This window comes from Octopus bimaculoides, unplaced genomic scaffold (assembly GCF_046866305.1).
Source record: "Octopus bimaculoides isolate indiv1 unplaced genomic scaffold, ASM4686630v1 contig162, whole genome shotgun sequence".
NCBI lineage: Eukaryota > Metazoa > Mollusca > Cephalopoda > Octopoda > Octopodidae > Octopus > Octopus bimaculoides.
The window spans coordinates 52,501-60,000 of record NW_028315412.1 but is presented as its reverse complement, the minus strand read 5'-3'; the positions used below and the strand labels follow the sequence as shown (position 1 = coordinate 60,000).

Here is a 7,500-nt window from a genome sequence, read left to right as displayed (position 1 = left end):
TAGTTTTAAAATTTCAGAAAATGCTTAATTCCAGATGCATGGATTTTATTTATAATCTTTGGAGGATAACGAGAAATCCGAATATTTGGATCTTTCTGATTTGACGGGCAACATTTTTCATTTATGTTTTATGTAGTATTTTTGGTACCGAAACACTTTCAAACTTCGTATACTTGTATATTTTGTGTTATAGAACAGATAAAAAATTTTGTATTCGAAGTTATTTCATGTAAAAAATTGTCGTATTTCGGTAATTTCAACCAATCACTGACGTCTATTGAGGTGAAAACAATTACTGCCGTGGAATGTAAACAACATGCTCTAACGGTGTCATGGGATCTCTTCCCTTGAATAAAATTAGTGCCGTAGTTTATCAACAACAACTATCGGTGGTACAGTTATTTATGACATCGTTCGTGCGTTTGTACTGGTTTTAGCTTTAGGGTTTTAGGGTTAGGGTTCGGGTTTTAGAGTTAGGTTTAGTTTTAGGGTTACGGTTAGGGTTATTATTATTTTTGCCATAACCTCACTCATAACCCTAACCATAAAACCCTATAACTCATAACCATAACCCTAACCCTAACCCCAACCCTAAACCCAACCCTAACCCTAAATCTAAAACTCGAACCCTAACCATATAACCCTAAACCCTTACTAGGGAACAATGATATAATTAAACAGGGAATAACACTCTTGACACCGGCAAAAATTATTGTTTACAAAATCAGCAGTAACTGTATTCAGCTGAATAGACGTCAGTGATTGGTTGAAATTACAGAAATACGACAACTTTAACATGAAATAACTTGCGATGTACAATTTTTTGTTAAGAAGGCTAAGAGAAAATGTTGTTTTATATGACACATTCTACCAGTGTCCCAAGTTTGAAAGTGTTTAGTTAAGAAAACAAGTGTTGGCCGTCAAACCAAAAAGATCCGAATATTTAATAAGTTTACAATCGCTTAAGATTTTCATCGTGAGAAGCGTGAGGCGAGAGAGAGCGAAGCGAGAGAGAGCGAGGCGAGAGAGAGCGAAGCGAGAGAGAGCGAGGCGAGAGAGAGGAGGTGAGAGAGAGAGGAACTGCAAAAGGGGGAGGCAAGAGAGAGGGGAGGCGAGAGAGAGGAGGCGAAAGAGCGGTGAGGCGAGAGAGTCGTGAAGCGGGAGAGCGGTGAGGCGACAGAGAGGGGAGACGAGAGAGAGAGAGAGAGAGAGAAGGGGCGAGAGAGGGAGGAGACGTAAGAGAGAGGAGGCGAGAAAGCTGTCAGACTAGAGAGCTGTGAGGCAAGCGAGAGGGGAAGCGAGACTGAGAGAAATAGACAGACAGATAAGATAGACAGAAAGTTTTCCTTACAGACTTTTGTTTTTCATTTTAAAGTTTAAAACAATATCGGGTTCGAATTTGGTGAAGGGATTAAGAAATACAAACAATTTGGACTTTAAATAGGATGCATAATTTATGTTAGCGTTTCTGAGCAATGTACTTTATTCGAGACGCCTCACTTAATCAAAGAAGGTGACATAAAAGCAGCCAGCAGCTTTGACATCAACTGATAAGAAGGACATACTTTTGATAAAGGTATAAGTAATAGAGATCTGAAGCGGCACTCCCATGTGGTCTAGTGGTTAGGATTCCTGGCTTTCACCCAGGCGGCCCGGGTTCGATTCCCGGCATGGGAACGTTTACTTTTTTTATTTATTTTTTCCTCTTTGTAATGAATCACGTTAATAAATTTGTTTTAAGTAATTTGCCATAATCGACGTAAATTTCTTAAATAATTAAAATCTACCCCTTGGACAGAAACAACATCCTAGCAGTGATTGTGACACAAAGAAAAAGAGATTATTTGAAGAAATTAGGAATTAATAAAAAAAATAAAACATTATACAGCATCGTTTTATAACCTATTACGAATTAATTTTTTTCAAATGTCACTGGTGTGTTTACATCCCCGTAACTTAGCGATTCGGCAAAAGAGACCGATAGAATAAGTACTAGGCTTCCAAAGAATAAATCCTGAGGTCGATTTGCTCGACTAAAGGCGGTGCTCCAGCATGGCCACTTTCAAAACACTGAAACAAGTAAAAGAGTATATATATATATATATATATATATATATAGGTATGTATATACGAGGGGCTTCTTCCAGTTTCCATCTACCAAATCCACTCACAATGCTTTGGTTGGCCCGAGGCTATAGTGGAAGACATATGTGCACAAGGTGCCACGCAGTGGGACTGAAACCAGAACCACGTGGTTGGGAAGTAAGGTTGTTATCATGCAACCACCCGATTCCCAAGAACGGAAGCGAATGTAACAACTATATAGGAAATGGGTGAATTTAAATCTAAACTTAGAAACTTTAATATACTACCTTAAACTAAGTAAAAAAAAAACAAAAAAATAATGAGCGTTCCCATGCCGGGAATCGAACCCGGGCCGCCTGGGTGAAAGCCAGGTATCCTAACCACTAGACCACATGGGAGAGCTGCTGGTTCGAGACAGTACATAAAGTTTTATTTAAAATATTGCTCTCTTTCTGCTACCATGCTCTTTCTATGACATAATGTTCACTGACTACTGCGGTTCTGAGAGTCAGCGTGCAAAATTTCATCAATATTCCAAATTTGAAAATTTTCACTTAGTTTTAAAATTTCAGAAAATGCTTAGGATCTATTTTAAAACGGGGGCGCCAGTTTTCATTTATGTTTTATGTAGTGTTTTTGGTACGGAAAGACTTTCAAACTTCGTATACTTATCTATTTTGTGTTATAGAACAGAAAAATATTTTCGTATTCGAATTTATTTCATGTAAAAAATTGTCTTATTTCGATAATTTCTACTAATCACTGACGTCTATTCAGTTGAAAACAGTTAGCGCTGTAACGGTGTATATCGTATTAATCCCCTAACCCTAACTAGACTGTTAACCGTAACCGTAACCCTAACCCTAGAACTAACCCTAACTCTAGAATCCGAACTCTAAAATTGTTACACACATAGATACGCACAGCGTAATTTATTATATAAACAATATATGCGTATAAATTACGGTTAAACCGGATGAAATATGTCACAGGGAATAACATTTTTATGACCGCCCAGCAGTAACTCTATTGTGCTGAATAGACGTCAGTGATTGGTTGAAATTACAGAAATACGACAACTTTAATATGGAATAACTTGCGAACTCTTTTTTTTTTTGTTAAGAAGGCTAAGAGTAAAAGATGTTTTATATGACATATTCTACCAGTGTCCCAAGTTTCAAAGTGTTTCGTTAGTGTTTCGTTAAGAAAACACTGGCGCCCCCGTTTTAAAATAGATCCAATGCTTACTTCCAGATGCATGGATTTTATTTATAATCTTTGGAGGATACCGAGAAATCCGAATATCTGGATCCTTCTGATTTGACGGGCAACATTTTTCATTTATGTTTTATGTAGTGTTTTGGTACCGAAACACTTTCAAACTTCGTATACTTGTATATCTTGTGTTATAGAAAGGATAAAAATTTTCGTATTCGAAGTTATTTCATGTAAAAAATTGTCGTATTTCGGTAATTTCAACCAATCACTGACGTCTATTGAGGTGAAAACAATTACTGCCGTGGAATGTAAACAACATGCTCTAACGGTGTCATGGGATCTTTTCCCTTGAATAAAATTAGTGCCATAGTTTGTCAACAACAACTATCGGTGGTACTGTTATTTATGACATCGTTCGTGCGTTTGTACTGGTTTTAGCTTTAGGGTTTTAGGTATGTATATACGAGGGGCTTCTTCCAGTTTCCATCTACCAAATCCACTCACAATGCTTTGGTTGGCCCGAGGCTATAGTGGAAGACATATGTGCACAAGGTGCCACGCAGTGGGACTGAAACCAGAACCACGTGGTTGGGAAGTATGGTTGTTATCATGCAACCACCCGATTCCCAAGAACGGAAGCGAATGTAACAACTATATAGGAAATGGGTGAAATAAAATCTAAACTTAGAAACTTTAATATACTACCTTAAACTAACTAAAAAAAAGACAAACAAAATAATGAGCGTTCCCATGCCGGGAATCGAACCCGGGCCGCCTGGGTGAAAACCAGGAATCCTAACCACTAGACCACATGGGAGAACTGCTGGTTAGTGACAGTACATAAAGTTTTATTTAAAATGTTGCTCTCTTTCTGCTACCATGCTCTTTCTATGACATGATGTTCACTGACTACTGCGGTTCTGAGAGTCAGCGTGAAAAATTTCATCAATATTCCAAATTTGAAAATTTTCACTTAGTTTTAAAATTTCAGAAAATGCTTAATTCCAGATGCATGGATTTTATTTATAATCTTTGGAGGATATCGAGAAATCCGAATATTTGGATCTTTCTGATTTGACGGGCAACATTTTTCATTTATGTTTTATGTAGTGTTTTTGGTACCGAAACACTTTCAAACTTCGTATACTTGTATATTTTGTGTTATAGAACAGATAAAAATTTTTGTATTCGAAGTTATTTCATGTAAAAAATTGTCGTATTTCGGTAATTTCAACCAATCACTGACGTCTATTGAGGTGAAAACAATTACTGCCGTGGAATGTAAACAACATGCTCTAACGGTGTCATGGGATCTCTTCCCTTGAATAAAATTAGTGCCGTAGTTTATCAACAACAACTATCGGTGGTACAGTTATTTATGACATCGTTCGTGCGTTTGTACTGGTTTTAGCTTTAGGGTTTTAGGGTTAGGGTTCGGGTTTTAGAGTTAGGTTTAGTTTTAGGGTTACGGTTAGGGTTATTATTATTTTTGCCATAACCTCACTCATAACCCTAACCATAAAACCCTATAACTCATAACCATAACCCTAACCCTAACCCCAACCCTAAACCCAACCCTAACCCTAACCCCAACCCTAAACCCAACCCTAACCCTAAATCTAAAACTCGAACCCTAACCATATAACCCTAAACCCTTACTAGGGAACAATGATATAATTAAACAGGGAATAACACTCTTGACACCGGCAAAAATTATTGTTTACAAAGACAGCAGTAACTATTCAGCTGAATAGACGTCAGTGAATGGCTGAAATTACAGAAATACGACAACTTTAACATGAAATAATTTGCGATGTACAATTTTTTGTTAAGAAGGCTAAGAGAAAAGTTGTTTTATATGACACATTCTACCAGTGTCCCAAGTTTGAAAGTGTTTCGTTAGGAAAACAAGTGTTGCCCGTCAAACCAAAAAGATCCGAATATTTAATAAGTTTACAGTCGCTTAAGATATTCATCGTGAGAAGCGTGAGGCGAGAGAGAGGAGGTGAGAGAGAGAGGAAGTGAAAGAGGGGGAGGCAAGAGAGAGGGGAGGCGACAGAGAGAGGGAGGAGGCGAAAGAGCGGTGAGGCGAGAGAGTAGTGAGGAGAGAGAGAGGGGAGACGAGAGAGAGAGAGGGGGCGAGAGAGGAAGGAGACGTAAGAGAGAGGAGGCGAGAAAGCTGTCAGGCTAGAGAACTGTGAGGCAAGCGAGAGGGGAAGCGAGACTGAGAGAAATAGACAGACAGATAAGATAGACAGAAAGTTTTCCTTACAGACTTTTGTTTTTCATTTTGAAGTTTAAAACAATATCGGGTTCGAATTTGGTGAAAGGGATTAAGAACTACCAACAATTTGGACTTTAAATATGATGCATAATTTATGTTAGCGTTTCTGAGCAATGTACTTTATTCGAAACGCCTCACTTAATCAACGAAGGTGACATAAAAGCAGCCAGCAGCTTTGACATCAACTGATAAGAAAGACATACTCTTTTGATAAAGGTATAAGTAATAGAGATCTGAAGCAGCCTTCCCATGTGGTCTAGTGGTTAGGATTCCTGGCTTTCACCCAGGCGGCCCGGGTTCGATTCCCGGCATGGGAACGCTTACTGCTTTTATTTATTTTTTTTCGTCTTTGAAATGAATCACGTTAATAAATTTGTTTTAAGTAATTTGCCATAATCGAAGTCAATTTCTTAAATAATTAAAATCTACCCCTTGGACAGAAACAACATCCTAGCAGTGATTGTGACACAAAGAAAAAGAGATTATTTGAAGAAATTAGGAATTAATAAAAAAAATAAAACATTATACAGCATCGTTTTATAACCTATTACGAATTAATTTTTTTCAAATGTCACTGGTGTGTTTACATCCCCGTAACTTAGCGATTCGGCAAAAGAGACCGATAGAATAAGTACTAGGCTTCCAAAGAATAAATCCTGAGGTCGATTTGCTCGACTAAAGGCGGTGCTCCAGCATGGCCACTTTCAAAACACTGAAACAAGTAAAAGAGTATATATATATATATATATATATATATATATATATATATATAGGTATGTATATACGAGGGGCTTCTTCCAGTTTCCATCTACCAAATCCACTCACAATGCTTTGGTTGGCCCGAGGCTATAGTGGAAGACATATGTGCACAAGGTGCCACGCAGTGGGACTGAAACCAGAACCACGTGGTTGGGAAGTAAGGTTGTTATCATGCAACCACCCGATTCCCAAGAACGGAAGCGAATGTAACAACTATATAGGAAATGGGTGAAATAAAATCTAAACTTAGAAACTTTAATATACTACCTTAAACTAACTAAAAAAAAGACAAACAAAAGAATGAGCGTTCCCATGCCGGGAATCGAACCCGGGCCGCCTGGGTGAAAACCAGGAATCCTAACCACTAGACCACATGGGAGAACTGCTGGTTAGTGACAGTACATAAAGTTTTATTTAAAATGTTGCTCTCTTTCTGCTACCATGCTCTTTCTATGACATGATGTTCACTGACTACTGCGGTTCTGAGAGTCAGCGTGAAAAATTTCATCAATATTCCAAATTTGAAAATTTTCACTTAGTTTTAAAATTTCAGAAAATGCTTAATTCCAGATGCATGGATTTTATTTATAATCTTTGGAGGATATCGAGAAATCCGAATATTTGGATCTTTCTGATTTGACGGGCAACATTTTTCATTTATGTTTTATGTAGTATTTTTGGTACCGAAACACTTTCAAACTTCGTATACTTGTATATTTTGTGTTATAGAACAGATAAAAAATTTTGTATTCGAAGTTATTTCATGTAAAAAATTGTCGTATTTCGGTAATTTCAACCAATCACTGACGTCTATTGAGGTGAAAACAATTACTGCCGTGGAATGTAAACAACATGCTCTAACGGTGTCATGGGATCTCTTCCCTTGAATAAAATTAGTGCCGTAGTTTATCAACAACAACTATCGGTGGTACAGTTATTTATGACATCGTTCGTGCGTTTGTACTGGTTTTAGCTTTAGGATTTTAGGGTTAGGGTTCGGGTTTTAGAGTTAGGTTTAGTTTTAGGGTTACGGTTAGGGTTATTATTATTTTTGCCATAACCTCACTCATAACCCTAACCATAAAACCCTATAACTCATAACCATAACCCTAACCCTAACCCCAACCCTAAACCCAACCCTAACCCTAACCCCA

General features: G+C 37.6%; 5 non-coding genes across 5 annotated transcripts; 2 read left to right on the top strand and 3 right to left on the bottom strand.

The window, feature by feature from the left end:
* Nucleotides 1-1,605: 1,605 nt before the first annotated feature.
* Trnae-uuc (transfer RNA glutamic acid (anticodon UUC)) lies at nucleotides 1,606-1,677 on the top strand. The gene has a single exon. It is a non-coding gene; the product is annotated as a tRNA-Glu (tRNA).
* A 734-nt stretch (nucleotides 1,678-2,411) lies between these two features.
* Nucleotides 2,412-2,483, bottom strand: Trnae-uuc (transfer RNA glutamic acid (anticodon UUC)). The gene has a single exon. It is a non-coding gene; the product is annotated as a tRNA-Glu (tRNA).
* A 1,565-nt stretch (nucleotides 2,484-4,048) lies between these two features.
* Nucleotides 4,049-4,120, bottom strand: Trnae-uuc (transfer RNA glutamic acid (anticodon UUC)). Its single transcript has one exon. It is a non-coding gene; the product is annotated as a tRNA-Glu (tRNA).
* A 1,712-nt stretch (nucleotides 4,121-5,832) lies between these two features.
* Nucleotides 5,833-5,904, top strand: Trnae-uuc (transfer RNA glutamic acid (anticodon UUC)). The gene has a single exon. It is a non-coding gene; the product is annotated as a tRNA-Glu (tRNA).
* A 749-nt stretch (nucleotides 5,905-6,653) lies between these two features.
* On the bottom strand, nucleotides 6,654-6,725 carry Trnae-uuc (transfer RNA glutamic acid (anticodon UUC)). The gene has a single exon. It is a non-coding gene; the product is annotated as a tRNA-Glu (tRNA).
* Nucleotides 6,726-7,500: the final 775 nt, after the last annotated feature.